Here is a 16,586-nt window from a genome sequence, read left to right on the forward strand (position 1 = left end):
AATTCGTTGTAGTAAGTCTACACAGCTCTTACGAACAATTACAAACATATGTAAGTTGAATTGTTGTAATTGTTGTAGTAAGTCTATACAGCTCTTACGAACAATTCAAACATATGTAAGTTGAATTGTTGTAATTGTTGTAGTAAGTCTATACAGCTCTTACGAACAATTCAAACATATGTAAGCTGAATTGTTGTAATTGTTGTAGTAAGTCTACACAGCTCTTACGAACAATTCAAACATATGTAAGCTGAATTGTTGTAATTGTTGTAGTGAGTGTACACAGCTCTTACGAACAATTCAAACATATGTAAGTTGAATTGTTGTGGTGAGTGTACGTAACTCTTACGAAAAATTCAAGCATATCTAAGCTGAATAAATAGATAACAATACAATCGTGGATCATATTTTAAGCCTCGTAAGATTTGCGACCGTGGTATTTTCGTTACATCATACTGTCTTCTTTTGTTGGGGAAAATGCAACAGTAATTTCACGTTAAAATTCTAATTAAACCTCTAACTAAAGATATTGTATATAAGACAAAATTATGTATTTCGTTAATATTTAATAAGGCATTTTTATCTTAAATAAAACTTCAGTGAACTGAATATTTGTTTACATGAGGTTCGCGAAAAGTATGTTTCATTACATTCGTATCTCACGACATGTTGCTCTCCCAACAAATTAATGTTCAAAATGTTTTATGAAACTTTTGCGCAATTAGATTCGACATTTGAGGAAAGGAATATATTTGAGTTACTTTCAAATGTACAAGATGCTTGTAACCAACAACGCTTTTGAATATGATCTTAACTCTGTTTTTGTTTTAATCTATTTCGGTACTTTAATAACTGTTTCAGCGTTATGAAGTCGTGCTTAACAATCTTAGACAAGCTATATGCATTACATTATTTACGACACAACCTGAGGGTAAAGTAATTAATTTCGTCAAGGTAGAAAACTTACAGATAAAATAAAACCCAGTTCTGTAAGAGAAGATTAGTTCCCTTAGTGATTTCTTGCGGGATTAGTTTTAACAAAAGACTCTTGGTGAAACAAATTCAAAACACCACTACACAGCAATATTATGGGCAATTTCTTTTTGTTTTGTTAGTATATTGATAAGGAACGTCTTACATTATTCGAAGTTGTAATTACTATTTTAAATCCAAGACCTAATTTCCGTTATAGTGTGCTAGATACTCATCACACACACACACTGTATACTTGAAACAGTTCTACTTACATCCGAAGGTAATGCCCAGAGTGAAAATAATAAAACGTTTTTGTTGAAAATAAACAAGTTATAGTCATCAGAAAGGCCCGTGTCAGTCCTAACTCTGTTCTAGCAAAGATAGATAATAACACAGAATCATTAGTAGTCGTCCTACAGCGTTTACGCCGAACTATAATACACGTGCGTCATCAGCGAATTTTAAGCTTTAAACAATCTTATTTTTTTATGGCGTACAAGAAAGTTTGGTCCTGCTAGCTCCATAACTGTGTGAAAAGTATCCAGACAAAGTTACAAACACAGCGTAAGTTAGTATAGAACTTGCATAAAATACCCTCGCTCCGCTACGAGGTTCAAACGCCCCATTAAGGTTCACAGAGGTCCAAATATACCCATCAAATCCCTTCATGATCTCAAAATCACTTCTATATTTTCCCCAAGAGAGGGGGGCGTAACAGAAAACAAACCCGTTAGAACACCAGAGCACATGCGTAACGTTTGATCCCGTTAGATTGTTAGTGGGGTTATGAACACAGTTTCAAAAATGGCGTTACCGGGATCCCGAAGAGGGCCTGGAACGTAATGTCCTATGCCATATTCGGTTTCAGCAATTCTTAACACCCATTCCTGGATGACTTTCCGGATGCGTTTGAGTCCCCTTTGATAGTTGGGCTACGCTGTATACACAAAGACATCCACCGGAACACTTTGAGTCCGCGTATTAGCTCCAGTTCTTTGAGATGAGTTCGCAGACAAACAAACAAATACACACAACATGAATTAATGTATGATAACAATAGTTATTGTGTGAATTAGTTTTGCATGTGAAGCGTGATTATAATTAATAATATTTTCAAGACAATAGTGTTAGGAACACTGGATTTGAAAACAGTACATCCTTTATTCTTAAAAACTATCATTACTGGTGTATATGTGCTATTATTGTAACTCAAAGCATTTTGATACGCAGCTATCGGTGCTTAGTGTATATTTTTTGTAATTGTAAGACTTTTATAGACAATTTCTAGTATATATTGCCCATTTATAGTCATTGTTTATATATATTTTTTCATATCCAAAGTATTTCTGCACAGAAACAATTTTTGTGAAAAAATTGTCTTCAATACCTTCAATAACTCGAAATCTCACTTACTGAAGGTATTTTGTTATAAACTTGGTTCCTTTATTCGTTAAACTTAAATTGTTGTATTGAATTTCGAGCAAAGCTACACAAGGGCTTTCTGCGCTACCCGTCCCTAAATTAGCAGTGAAAGGCCAGAGGGAAGGCAGCTAGTCAACATCACCCAACGCCAATTCTTGGGTTAGTCTTTTACCAAAGAAAAGTGGGATTTATAGTCACATTATAACACCTCCACGGCTGAAAGGATGAGTATGTTCGATGACGGGGATTAAAACTCGCGACCCTCAGATTGTGTGTCGAGCGCCTTAACCACCAGGTCATTTCAATTTGTACATGCCTTTTTCAGCTTCATTTTCCTTTAATTATAGTATTTTCGATAATTGATTTATTATTCTAGTTATCGATATGTAATTGGCTTTCAATTATATTTTTTATATTGCCCGATGATTCCCAAATTTGTTCATTAATATAAATTTATGTTTTTGAAAAACCATTCTCTACATTTAATCTCAATGAATTCGTTTTGTAGAATATATAAAAAATAATATAAATCTCGCAATAAAATACTGGTTCACTCTCACATTTTTTTCTAAAAAGTTACGCCTGTCTCGTTTATGCTAATAACATCCCATCATCAGATAAATTTAAGGAAGCTATAGTTCAAATATTGACCTCAATTAATCCTTCTCACGCTGTACTAATTCTGGACTTATTCAATTCACATCTTGTATTTTAAAACTCAATCTCTTCCTGCCTTCTTCTTATTATCAAGTAACTGTTATGAAAAACAAACATAATTTATGTTTTGCTGTCGGCTGAGAAAAAAAAATTGTTTGGCTTGCTTGAATTATAGCTGCCGTATTTATACACTATAGTGATTCGGTTAATATATTTTGTATACTTCACTTTCACCGGTGTTCTTCTTTGGTAAAAAAAAGTTCATACAATAATATTAAACGAAATGTAATTACTTTAAACTTGTGCGACTGCAAACATATCATCTCTAAATAAAGCATAAAAATTTATGTAGGTTTGTTTGTTTTGAATTTTGCGCAAAGCTACACGAGGGCTATCTGCGCTAGCCGTCCCTAATTTAGCAGTGTAAGACTAGAGGGAAGGCAGCTAGTCATCACCACCCACCGCCAACTCTTGGGCTACTCTTTTACCAACGAATAGTGGGATTGACCGTCACATTATAACGCCCCCACGACTCAACGGGTGAGCATGTTTGGTGTGATGGGGATTATTTATGTAGGCTAGCATTATACTCCATGAATTGTAGAAATGTCATTCAATACGTTAATCAAAGTCCAATATTTTGAAGACTTATCCTTTATATCTGAAAATGTCTTCCTCAAATTAACGACTCAGATGAAAACAAGCATTAGTCTTTATACACATTATGTGATTTACAAAACATATTCGACTATGCAAGCTTCTTATTGATTTTTCAGCAACAGAATGTACATGATTCCAACGGCATTGTAATTAATGTTAAAGAACGTTTATGGTTTTCACGCAACATAACATCAAAGGACAACAAGGAACCTTTTGGTCCATCTGTGCCATCCTATCCACTAAAGTAAACACTGAAAAACTCAGAGTAAGCCCTTATCATTCAAACGTTTATCAAGCCCTCCTTTAAGCTCCCTTAAATTAATTGCATCTACCATATATGAAGGCAACCAGTTCCAAAGACCAACCATCTGATAGAAAAATATAGCTATCTTAGCTGAAGATGACTCCCACCCTTCCAAAATGTATACTTGTGTCCCCTAATCTTATCATTCTCACAATTAGATACGAAAAAAATATAAGGCACCAAGACTATCAATTCTCTTAAGAATCTTATACATCTCAATCAGATCCCCTCTAACTGGGATTTCAGTGCATTTGGTGTATTATAGTTATAAGATTATTTTTACTCACCAAAACATGCACCAAAGATGGGTCAGGATCAAGCTGTACTCACTATAGTAAGTTTCCATATGCCATCTTTTATAGAGAGGCATCTCAGTTCGTGTATTGATAATTGTTCACATCACACAAAAATGCACGTATCCAGATCCCCCTAGGGGAAGATTTCTGTTTTTGAAATCCTGTGTGGTATGTATTATTTCGTCTACATGAATACAGATATTATCTGTATTTTTGCTATATTTAAAGATGATGTACTGTGATCATGTTTCTATTTCATTTTTCTTTAGAGGTAAGGAGTGAAAATAATTCACCTTTTTTTATTATAACAACTGTTTTTTTATTATTTGGCATAAAGAATGAATAATATCAAAGTTTGATTAGTTGTAGGCTTAACATATAAATCACAAATTTTTGTTCTTTGAGGCATGTCATGGCCTAGTAATTAGCGTGCTCGGGCTCTGAACTCCAGAGTTCGTAGTTTGTGACTCGTTACCGCATGTAGAAGCCGGGAATCTGCTATAATAATAACGTTAAATCCTACTCTTAGGTCATACATGAGTAGCCTAAGAAATGGCAGTAGGTACTGTTGACAAGTTGCATTCCCTCGAGTCTATCTGTTCAAAACTAGGGACAGCTATACACAAATAGCCCTTTCTATTCAAAACTAAAGACAGCTATACACAAATAGCCCTTTCTATTCAAAACTAAAGACAGCTATACACAAATAGCCCTTTCTGTTCAAAACTAGGGACAGCTATACACAAATAGCCCTTTCTATTCAAAACTAGGGACAGCTATACACAGATAGCCCTTTCTATTCAAAACTAGGGACAGCTATGTACAAATAACCCTTTCTATTCAAAACTAGGGACAACTATACACAAATAGCCCTTTCTATTCCAAACTAGGGACAGCTATATACAAATAACCCTTTCTATTCAAAACTAGGGACAACTATACACAAATAGCCCTTTCTATTCAAAACTAGGGACAGCTATACACAAATAGCCCTTTTTATTCAAAACTAGGGACAGCTATATACAAATAACCCTTTCTATTCAAAACTAGGGACAGCTATACACAAATAGCCCTTTCTATTCAAAACTAGGGACAGCTATACACAAATAGCCCTTTCTATTCAAAACTAGGGACAGCTATATACAAATAACCCTTTCTATTCAAAACTAGGGACAACTATACACAAATAGCTCTTTCTATTCAAAACTAGGGACAACTATACACAAATAGCCCTTTTTATTCAAAACTAGGGACAGCTATACACAGATAGCCCTTTCTGTACTAATGCACAAAAACTCTGAAACAAACAAACAATCAAACATAATATATCGTTTTCAGGTTTTTGCTAGACATTTTAGGGAATTATACAATCATTACTTTCTTTAGTAATTGACGTTATATCATTAATTAAATAAGTGATTTTAACAACTTTAAAGTAAGCAATTTTCTAACCTTTCAGTTTCCTGTATAAATCTTGTGTTTCGTTAAAATATTCACGAGAGCCATTAATAATTAATAGGAAAGCTTCCATGCAGATAAGTACCAGTTATGTCATTATCTACTGAAGCTTATGATTTGACAGTTTTTGTAATAGGCTTACATGTTGTCATAAAGTCAGTAAAGTCCTGATACTGTAATGTTACCACTTTCATGGTACTTAAAAGCTAGATCTTTTCCTGATTAAAATGTAAACAAGAAGATTCTCATACATGTATATGTAAATATATACACACAATGCCTTGCAAAAGTCTTCACCCCCTGTGCTGGTAATAAATTTTAGGTATTTTCTTTGGAAAGACATAATTCAAATGGCCAAAAATATGTATTATATTAATCTCAGACCAGTTTCTCAAGATTACAAAGAACAAAAGGTCTTCACCCCCCCCCCTCAGCTTTTACCATCGTTGATTTAACTTTACGTCACTACCCAGCTAAAGTAAATATAAGTAGCTCTGCACAACTCTATCAGATACCAAAGTACATTATACAACCATGTGAAAAATACTTTAGGTTATATATAGCCATCAGTATTGATTTAAGTAGAGTATTTTGAAAGTTAAAAGTTGGTTTACTGTTACATAATGAGAATGATGAGGAAACTCTCTAGAGACCTAAAGGAGAAGATTGTTCAGAAGCACAATTCTGGAGAAGGCTATAAAATCAATTTCAAAGTTTCTCAATTTGCCATTAAGTACTGTAAAATTGGTTGTTTATTTTCAATACTCACTAACTTTTGTTCTTTGTAATAATTAGAAACTGATCTGAGATTAATATAATAAATATTTTTGGCCATTTGAGTTATGTCTTTCACAAGAAAATAACTAAAACTGATTACCAGCACAGAGGGTTGAAGACTTTTGCAAGGCACTGTATACTATTCAACTAATGTGTTTGTTTTTAGTTAAAAACATAGCTTCACGATGAGATATCTGTGCCATGTGCACCGCAGGTATCAAAACCCAGTGTTTAGCGTTATAAGTTCTATACGTCTGCCTACTTACCGCTGAGTCACAGGAGCTATTGAATTAATGACCAGGCAATAAAAATACTCTTTTTTATGAACCATCAATCATTTTGAGTTTAGAAAGTAGTGACCACTGACATCTATTACTTAATATACATGAGTAAAATCATTTTTTTTTTTTGTTATTTACATATTATACTGTCTTATTGAGTTCTCCCCCTTATGGGTCAGCGATAATTCTACGGACTTATTGCGCTCCAATTCTAGGGCTCGTTTCTCAGTGGTGAACAGAGCGCATATAGCCTTCTGTATAGCTTTGTGCGAAATACAAACTTATTGAACGTTTCAACTTGTTTATACTTTCCTAATAGTTGTATAGTTTTTCGTATATTCAAATACACCATTGAATCTTATTAGTATGCTAATCGTCAGTTTATCATTAATACTACGGATAATTTAATTTTCCAGATCTTCAATGACAGAACTATGAGAAAGGGGACATTTAGGAAGCCTTGCTCCTTCAACAAAATATATAAAAAACGTAGATTCCATGATAAGCAGTATTCAGTACTTAATGCCTTTATTTAGTAAATCGATTTAAAATAAACTATTTTATTTCGAAATAAACTATTTAATGCAATACTGACTTCTGTTTGTTAAAACATGCACATTATGCATTGACGGCTTATTCTTTCTTTTCAAAAACGATAGGGAGTTTAATGCACGCATTTCGAAGAATTTTTTTCATAAAACTTTAATTCCCTAATGAGTTTGACCTTAAAAGCCATCTTGTTTTCGAAACACATTGTTACGTCTCTGCTCGTTTGATAATTTCCGGTAGAAATTCTTCCCGAGAAACTTCAGCGATACAAGTCCTTTCTTAAATAAAACTAGTTTATTCTTTCTCAATACAACTTTGCAATACACTTAATTTCCACAGTCCCTTAAATACGCGCTATAATTCTCAACGAACGATTCACGCACATTACTTACTACCGCGCTTGACTCAATTGTCCGTCTATATCTTCAATCTCTCTGTCCGCTATTCAATTCCGAATAATTGTCTGGCGCACTTATATACAAGAATAGAGGGCGTCTAGCAAATACTGGATTATTCGTGATGTTCCCCGATCTTTCTAGAACTCATTACGTGTTACCAGAGTCATGTGACTTCCGCTGTCGTAACAATATTTTCTAAACTGTTCATGTACCATTGTTTATAAAGAAAAAAAAAGACCGTGATTTTGTTAATTACAGGGTCCCTAATAACTTACAAGTCACACCAAAAAATATAAACAAAAATACGATTAATGTCGCAACTAACCCAACTAATTACTGCTGAGGATCCCTGTGAATTTTACACAGAACATAATTAATTTCACTCCATTTTTATGAGTTTGTTTGAAGTTAAGCAGAAAGCTACACAATTGGCTATCTGTGCTCTGTCCACCATGGGTATCGAAACCCGGTTTCTAGCGTTGTAAGTCCGCAGACATGCCGCTGTGCTACTGGGGGGGGGGGGGGCATTTGTATCAGCTCTTTAAATTGAGTATTGTAAAACGCAAAAAACATAAAATAACTAACACGATACAATATATTGACCCACCAGTAGTGAAAAGTACAAAAGAAATTCAGAAATTTGAGGACTGAGATATAGTAAAATGGAAGATAAGTTTCAGTAATTTGAAAATTTTAGGGTGAGAACTTGAATAACGCAAACCAGGTGTTTTGTTTCCTCAGCCAAGAAATACTAAGTATTCTTGAAAATGCAATGATTAAAGTTAATAATGATACTTTTACTCTAGTTATATTTTTTGAAAAATCAAGATGGAATCCTTAATAGCCGCGGTACTTGAAATTCTTTTAGGCAGGATTAAAGTAAATTAATCTATGAGACGTTTTTTTTTTCTTAACTATATTCTTGTGCGCCAGCAATATCAAGCGTGGGGCACGCGTATACCCGATTCGATTTTATTACTCATCCAGATCTCTACAAACCTACCCTCCAATTGAAATCCTTTTAGGCAGGATTAGAGTAAATTAATCTATAAAACCTGGGGCGTGATAAAATATATCAATCGAAAGGGTTTGATCTCTTGAATCGAAAAGTTGTTCTTGAAAAACTCAGAACCGTTCTATGAGCCGCTATGCCACGGCTAAAAATTTAGAATTATCCTTCAAAGCGTGTTTAAATCTTCTCATTTAGATCTAATACTTATGCCTTCTTTACGCTTGCCTTTTGCATTTGTTTTCCTCAACTAAACACATGTATGTCATTCCGTTTAATGACATTCCCTGTGATCTACCTAGCTAACTCGTGGAAAGTGATTATGCCCCAAAATGTAATATTTTATTAATCGTGATACGGGGGGTGATTTTTAATATGTTTCAGAAATTGTTTATCAAAAACCAGAAACTACAGCCAAATCCTTAAATTTCTCACAGTAAGCTATTGACTTTGAAACTTAATATATTTAGTAGTGGAAATTTTGGGTAAGGCTTCAAGGTATCTAAACGGAAATGTGTTATTTTTCTTGTTGTTTCTAATCTTCAGGTTTGGAAATGTAAGATCAACAACGTAAAATAAGTTTTATAAGTGAATAATATTAATTGTTTACAAACATTATAGCCAAAAATATGCTATGAAATATAATACAAACATGGAATATTGTATTACTTATAAATTACATAAAAATACCAGTTCTCTGCGACTGAGACCCATACACACTTTGCCAATACCGTAATCCTGGATATATTTGTAATACCGTTCATGTATTTGTAATCGTGTACAACCAGCATCACGAACTGGTGAATGTTGCAAAAATGGTTGGAAAATCATAAACAACAGTAACTTGCATTAAAAGCTTGATTTATACCAGTGATTTGTTACTGATTCTGTAGACTGATTTAAATCGTACCCCTGTTAAGGAAATCCTACAAACAGGCTTCTTTGCTCCTAAGACAAGTATTATATCTCTTCAATACTTTTAATAACCTCAAAAGATAGACATACTTAATAACAATTAAACAGAAATAATACTCGAGTTTCACTCTGAAGGTTGATTATTTTCTCTTTCGAGCGATATAAAAGTAACGACTGTGTGCCAATGAGAGTCCTATTTCACTCCTCTTTTTATGTGCAGCTAAACAGGTGTAATATTTGGGTCTCAGCGAAAGGGCTGTTTGATCCCTCTTTATGATCAAACAGAAATAAAAGCTGGGTCTCAACGAAAAGTCTGTTTTTGATTAAACAGTAACAGTTTGGTCTCATTCCCTATAAACAGAAGTAAAATTTGGATCTTATTAAGAAGGCTATTTGACCCTTCTTTCCATATGCAGCTAAACAAGAGTAACATTAGGATTTCAATGTAAAGATGAACGATTTTTACTTGCTAAAAGAAAAGGGATTTTTCGGATTTCATTATGGTTCGCTCAATTTTTCTCACCAGCTTAGACAAAAACAAGTTGAATTTCTCTGCGTGATTGGTTTTGCTTCTTTTTCCTGCTGAAAAGAATTAATGCTGGGGCTTCAGTGACGTCCATTCAACTTTTCTTACCAGCTTGAACCAAAAAAAAAATTGATATTTCTTTGTGATTGACGTTCGTTTCTTCTTTCCTGTTAAAAGCGAATGATGTTAAGGCTTCGTATTGTGGGCTATTCGACTCCTTTTTTTTCCGTTTTATTCTTCTTTTCAACTAGAAATGTTGCACTGGAGTTTTATAATAAACTTCGTTAGACTTTTTTTGTGTTCATGTAAAAAAGTAACATTGGGATCTTGAACTAAGAATTTTTAGATTTTCTTCTTCAACCTAAAAAACTAACGTTTGAGGCCCTGAGTGATAAATGCTTTGTTCTTCTTTCGAGATCTGAGCCTAGCGTAAACCGCTTTTATTTAAACCCTGTACAATTTTGACCATCAAACAGTAAAAAAACTGTACTTTCGTGTGGTTGTACTACAAGCGTTTATTTTAATAGATATATTATTATAAAATACTTTCTTAATACTGAATAATGATTTTTAAATAAATCAAATGCTTTAAAGAATCAACAAATTATAATTTCTTATAAAATATAAGCATATAAATATTAAATTACATCATTAATAAAGGTCATGGGTGGGATACATATGCAATACATAGTGATATACAAAATTAAAGTTAAAAAATAAAACGAATTCGTTATCATAATTTACCTCAACGAAACATAGCTCCTGTTATATTTATTTATATGCTAAACATTTTATGATTTGGTCTTCCTGGAGTATAGTAAGATATATATTTTAATACTAGATTTACTAAGATATGTATTTTATGGAGAGGCAGACCTAGGAATTTATTCAACAGTTCACGAAAAGTTGAATATAGCTCATCATGCAAGAAAAAAAAGATTTTTTCAATTTATTGTAAACTTTAAAATGTTACGTTTATTATAAATTTTATTTCTTTTTAACATCGCGACAAAAATTTTAAAATATATCCTGTTTGGTGTTATAAAGAGCGAAAATTTTATGTTGTACCAGAAGTGTTAAGCGTTTGAATCATAAATGTAGTTATCATATGATTCAAATAGAAATATTACAACGGTAACTGATGGCCTTCATGATTTAAAGAAATAAAAAACACGGGAAGACAATGAAACTTTTCTATAAATGTTTAAAAATATATGTTATACGGCACGTACTGTTTCACCAATCTCTGTTATTGAGTCCCCCAGTAGGTCAGCGGCTAGATTAGGGACTTACAACGCTAAAATCCCAGGTTCGCTTCTCGCGGTGAACAGAGTACAGAGAGCCCATTATGTATCTTTGAGCTATTCTTTGATAGAGAATTTAGGCAAAGTATTCACACTGAGTTGATTGTGAAATAGGCAGTTGGACTAGAGGGAAGTCAACTAGTCAACAGCCCCCACCGTCAACTCTTTGGCTACAATTGCCTAATCAAATAGGCCACACCCATTCATTATTGAAATAAAAAAAAATGCTTCAAGCTGTAAAGATAAATCTTCTATAGAAACAAAACTTTCAACAACTTTTGCTTAATAAATTCAGTTTCTTATTTTTACAGTTATATGTCTCTAATATCATAAGAAAGACGTATATGGATAAAATATTTCTGGTTTAATCAAAGAATCGACCATGATATACTAGAATAGGGAAATTGACACCAAACTCTTGCATCCTGATACGTTGATTTATGGCGCACATAAGTTTCTGTGCTAACTTTGCTGCTTATTTTTTCTAACCTGTAATAACACATGATTTGTCAATAAGTATTATTTTACCTAGCTATAAATGTTTAAAGAATAACTGATTTTTTCTGTAAAATAAAAAGGATATTTTTATACTAAACCCTGAGTTTTTGTTTAAAATAAACAGTATTGACAACTCCACATACACACACACATATATATATATATATATATATATACTGTTTACAATAATCTTAAACTATATATTTATATATCTATAAACACATTGTTTAAAAGATGTTTTACGAGGTAGGTAATGCTTCATTTTTAGCATTATAAGCCATCCGACTTACCACTGAGTCACGGGGGGCGCCACCGTACTACCACAATGGATGAAAATTTTACATAATCCAAAATTAATATATATAATTACTCATAAAATAAATTAAGGAAAAACATAATTCCATCAGCTACAGTTTGCACCAGAGAACCTTTCTCGTTAATTGCTAAAATGTATCCCTAAACAGAATAACTGTTAAAGAAACTCGTAAAAAGTACGCTTTTGGTTATGTATCCAGAAGCAACTCATAATATCATTATTTTCAGAACAGAAAAGAATTATAATTTGACAAGTTATACTGAAGACTTTGAAATTAAGATTTTCAAAACTACTGTATGGAATTTAGAAATAAAATATTTACAAACTACAATGTATCTTTACAATATGTACAAGTGGCTTTGAAGTCTTTAAAACCGAAATTTTTACAAATTGCGCTGGAGATTTTGAAATTAAAAAGCTACAAATTACTTCTGAACCTTTAAAACTGCTGCTTCAACGGTAGATCTAAGAACTTATAACTCTAAAAATCCAGGGTGCGCAGAGCACAGATAGTCCATTTTGTAGCTTTGTGCTTAACAATAAACAAACCAATTAAAACTACCAATTATCAAACTAATTTTCTTAAACGATTCTAATTGAAATAATTATTAAAATATTTTAAATTAAATTATATATTTTCTATTGTAAAAATGCTAAATAAATGTGAAAGGAATTATCATTTTCGACAATGACGATTTATAAAGTAATGCAACAATATTAAGAATATCTTATGAAAAACAGTTATAATAGCTTTTTCTTGTCAATGCCAGAGTACTTTCATATAGGTGTATAACTTAACATTAACTCTAAGCTTCATAATTCGGGATGTACATTTTTAGATTTCATGCCCAAGTGAATATGTAAGAAAATAGGATGACCACACAATTTAATTAGCGGTAGATGTGATAGCAGTACTTTTTGTTTCACATTTTGCTAGCAAAAAAAAAAAAAATAGTGAGTAATGCGTTTAGCATGCTTAGTGTAGTATTCAAAGTTATAAACAAAAACCATAACTTTTAAGGTTTACATTCAACGAGACTATATATATGATATACGCTTTATTTTATGGAAACGTTCGGAAGTACGGATAACAACAGACTGTGGAAAAAAGTCTGACATGTCTCTTTATTTAGATTCTGTTCGCTTTTACTGAAAATCGATAAACAAACTACATGAGGACTAGAACATCAAGTGTCGTGGTTAATAAATGCAGACAGGGCAAAGTTTGCCTTATCGATTTCAATCTATATTTGTTGATTGAAAAAATATGTATATACAAAATCATTTTCTTATTATTTTGATATTTTTTCTAATTTTCGAGCACATAATTATTTGTTTGATTGAAATTATTAATATTGTTTGTTTGTAGTTAAGCTACACAAGAGCTATCTGTGCTCTGCCCACCACGGGTATCGAAACCCGGTTTCTAGCGTTGTAAGTCCGCAGACATACCGCTGTGCCACTGGGGGTGAAATTGTTAATAAAAATGAAAATCTTGATAACATTCTACTAACCAGTTGATTGTGCGAAATACCTGATGGTTATTTAAAAACAGTTGTCGTAACACATCGAACAAGAAAACCTGACGGTTATTTAAAAACAGATGTTGTAACACATCGAACAAGTGAAGATGTCAGAGAGGTTTTAGCAAATATTTCAACAATATTATTTTGTCTTTTTATATTCCAAGGTTTCAATATACACGTACGATATTTCAACAATAATATTATTTTGTTTCTTTATATTCAAGGTTTCAATACGCAAGTACGATATTTCAACAACAATATTATTTTGTCTCTCAACATTCCAGGTTTCAATATGCACGTACGTTATTTCATCAACAATATTATTTTGTTTAAAATCACAAATAATATTCAACGTTAAAACTGGTACACAATCAAAAACATTTTATTTAGGCCTATCTATGGCCTTCAAAAAGTCAACTTTAACTTTTAACTTTATACACAAGTGCCAAAACACGATAATTATTTTGTTTCTCTATATTCCAGGTTTCATTCAATATCCACGTACGATATTTCAACAACAATATTATTTTGTCTCTTTATATTGAAGGTTTCAATACGCCCGTACGATATTTCAACAACAATATTATTTTGTCTCTCTCTCTATTCAATACTTACATAGATTGAGTTAAATCTTAGAAGTTTAAAGATTTAACCTTTCTCCTATAATGATCAGTACGATAATTGGGTTTTATTTTGAAATTTTAATTGATTAATTAACTTCAGCCTATAAAGTCATATAAAAACAACATAAGGTTCTAATAACGCTTGGAGACAGTTCTGTGAAACCTCCTAAGCGCTATTAATATCTTATACCCAGTAGTATAAAAAGAAAAGCTATACGCTATAGTAGTGCCCTCTAACGGTAATTAGGCCAAAAGCCAAAAGTCATATAAAAACAACATAAGGTTCTAATAACGCTTGAAGAGGATTCTGTGAAACCTCCTAAGCGCTATTAATATCTTATACCCAGCAGTGTAAAAAGAAAAGCTATACGCTATAGTAGTGCCCTCTAACGGTAATTAGGCCTAAAACCAAGTAAAAATGTGTTGTATAAAGAATTTAATTAAAATTGAGAATTAATCATAGGATATTCAGTTGCACAGGAACTAAGCATTAATGACGATTAGAATAATGCTGTAAAAATTATACTTCCATCAATTTTATTTACACGTCAAGGCATATTAATAGTCTTGAGTATCGCGAGCAGCATGATTCATAAACAATAGGATGGAAAAAGATCAATCATAACTTAATCATTATTTTTTTGATGGCATCATTACTTTCCTTAGAAGTCATTACAAGTAAAAAATAACACTATCCTTTCAAAAAAACATTTTAGTTCATTCAATAAACTTTTGAAAATTTGTTATTTAGAGCAGAATTGGGTTTAATGCATAAAGTAGTAGATAGTAGAGAAACTTTTCTGAAAACTGCATAAAAACCAAATAAAAGAGTAGGACGTATATACATACTGAGGAACAATGTAGAACGTGCATGAGAAGAAATAAAGTTCGATGTCTGAAACCGAAACGAAATTATTGAAATGTGTTTGAGTTTATAAAAACCATGTATGTTGAACATTCTACACACGTTAAAGAAATATATCAGCCTCTATTTATATATAAAAACAATGGCATCACCTAGAGACCATGTACCATCAAATTTATGGATCTCACATGTTGCGAAAAACGAAAACGCCACTAAACATATATTACACTTTGTTGAATACATTCAAGAAAACTACAGTACGAATTTTGGAGAAGCTGCATGAAAATAAAACATTATTCTATAGAAGTACCAATAATTTGATCTTACGTATATATTAGATCTGTAGATGGGTAAAGTAGCTCAAAAAAATTAGATTACATACAGAACATCTTACGATATTAGCTACAAGTATTCAACCCAAGTATATGAGTATATGCTTTTTGCCCAAATATAAGTTATTCATTTCAGCTATGTTTGCTAGATCCATAATAATAACATAAGAACAATAAGCAAATAGCAACATAATAACAATAATGTTTATATGAAGGGCTTAACAGAATGACAAGAATACATTACTTAAGAACATACTATGATCATTAAAACTGTTCAACAGACTGCACTGATAAAATTACTCATTGTTAACATTGATACAAAGGGAATACAAAACTTTACTATCGTTTCGAATAAAATAAACAGTAGACAGAATTGGTAACAGGCGTTAGAAAATTTATAACACGTATTTATGGCAAGTATAGTATTAAGAGTTTTTGGTATAAATGTACATGTTTTGGTATTTTAAACCCTTCCCATATAAATTACTGTTAGCATAACACCCCCTTATAGTTTGTATGTACATCTCACCGTCGTCACAGCAACTTGTTTAATATAAAACACATTTATTAATGGTATAACAACCCCTTATAGTTTGTATGTACATCTCACCGTCGTCACAGCAACTTGTTTAATATAAAACACATTTATTAATGGTATAACAACCCCTTCTAGTTTGTACGTACATCTCACCGTCACCATAGTAAGTTGTTTAATATAAAACACATTTATTAATGGTATAACAACCCTTTATAGTTTGTATGTACATCTCACCGTCACCATAGTAAGTTGTTTATATGAAACACATTCGGTTATGAACAGGAAAATACAGAACAAAAAGGTACTCTAAGTGGTTGTTGTTTATTTGTTAATTGATTTTATTTACCACAACCATAA

Source organism: Limulus polyphemus, unplaced genomic scaffold, assembly GCF_000517525.1.
Source record: "Limulus polyphemus unplaced genomic scaffold, Limulus_polyphemus-2.1.2 Scaffold858, whole genome shotgun sequence".
Lineage (NCBI taxonomy): Eukaryota > Metazoa > Arthropoda > Merostomata > Xiphosura > Limulidae > Limulus > Limulus polyphemus.